Genomic DNA, 2,058 nt, shown 5'->3' on the forward strand with positions numbered 1-2,058 from the left:
TCTAGGCCCTGAAAACCACCATTCTATCTCTGTTTCTAAGGGCTAGGAATATGGCTCAGTAGCACAGTGCCTGCCTGGCAAGCACAAGGTCCTGAGTTTGATTCCCAGTACCAAAAAAAGAGAGATGCAGTACTCTGATTCTATCAGTTTAATGATTTTTAGATTCCACCTATTAGTGAAAACATACAGCATTTGCCTATCCTCTCTTGCAATTTTCAATTGGCATAATGTCCTCAAGATTTGTCATCAATGGCAAGATTTCCTTTTTCATCACTGAATGATATTCCCTCATGTGTGTGTACTTCCATTTCTTTGTCCGTTCAATCTGCCTACTAAATCAAAAGATGTAAAGGGTGAGATGGTAAATATTTCCAAGGCTTTTACCTCCCATACAAATGCTCTAGTCATATGTGCTTGCTCCCAGTGAAGCCGGCCAGGAGAATTAACAAGAAACAGATAAGACGCTTTAATATAACTTTTATATTCTTTCACAATTATTACAGCTATTAAAATGATATTTTAAAGGAAAACATATAGAAATAAATATAATTTCTAAATTTTGCAGCAAACATGATTTTTCAGAATCATCTAGTTTTTATGTCACTATTTTGGCAAAAATTCCCAGCCAAATGGATAATTAATTTTTCAAGGTGATCAGTTTATATTTCAAGCAAATTGATTCTTATAACCACCATCCAAGTATAATTGATGTAAGAGACTGATCGAGCATTTTAAGTTAGAGCGAGTGTCTTGCGAGCATATGTATAATCACTTTCTAGACAAGGAACTTCAATATCAGCCAAAGAAATAATCACTTACAGAGAAAAAAAAATAGATTGGGCAATTCAGTCTAAGTATCTTTGGGGTTTCCATGACAACCACAATTAGTACCATTTAACAAGAAAACAATGGATTCGCAAGCTCAGAACTGCAGTCAAATACATATCCACTAATTTATTTCTACAACTAGAAATACAAAGAGGTAATTGACAACGGTGTCTTGAGTGCTCCTGCACAAGCCTTTCAGTATTTCTGAAGCAGTGAGCCCATCACATCATTAACATAAACAGTATTGATCCTGTGGGCTGTGAGGCCAGTAAGATAAATGTCTTTAGAAATCTCATCTGAACACTTAGCATCTCCCCAAATCAATTATTCTCTGTAAGATAAAGAACTGACAAAGTACTGTTACAAAATGCTCAGAAAACCCCAAGAATTCTGACATGCCTTCATTTTTGGTTAGGTAAATCACTGTGAGTTACAGAAGTTCACTAAAGACAAATCAATAAGCTCGAGCTGTCAGCATCTCGTGGCTAGGTCCATAAAGACTTTTTGATCACCCTTTTCTCCTGGCTTTGCTTTTCAGAATGTGGAAATGTGGCCACATCAATTGCAAGCATATAAACTTGGCTGTGATTACTGCCTGCCTGTAGCTGAGTCAGCACGGAGTTATGGCTTGGAAGTAACGGGCTCTGACAGCCTTGCCTTTCCCATAGGGTGCGTGTTTTGTCACAATGCCCTCCACTGTTGGCAGACTTATACGTCAGCCTTCTTTATCTACCTGATACTATCATTTGAAGTTTCCAGCAAGTCGTAAGTTGATTTGCTTCCAGTGTTTTTTTCCTGCAAAACAGAGCAGAAAAGACAGCAACATTTCTACGTGAATTTGGTAACAATGACAGCTACCTTGTATTGATTACCTGAGAACATTTTAGGAGAATATTCTCATTTAATCCCCAGAGCAATCCCGCAAGGAAAGTCTTACTGTTCTTATCCACATTTTACAGCTCAAAAGACCCAGTCTCAGTGAAACACGAGCTCCAAATCCTACAGCTAGCCAGTGGCTAAGTAAGGATTTGAACCTAGCAGCCTGGCTCGGGGACGGTGTTCTAATAACAGTGCCGCAGTGCCGAAGTCTACAGCCCTTGCACTTGTCCAGTCCAAATAGATATTGTTAGTAGAAGAATTATGTACAAACGAATGCATGTGCAGCACATCTCTCTCACATTCCTTTTCTGAGGAATTATTCACCCTGTTAGATAGAAGGATACAAAGGAA

This window comes from Chinchilla lanigera, unplaced genomic scaffold (genome assembly GCF_000276665.1).
Source record: "Chinchilla lanigera isolate Chin_1 unplaced genomic scaffold, ChiLan1.0 scaffold00030, whole genome shotgun sequence".
Classification (NCBI taxonomy): Eukaryota; Metazoa; Chordata; class Mammalia; order Rodentia; family Chinchillidae; genus Chinchilla; species Chinchilla lanigera.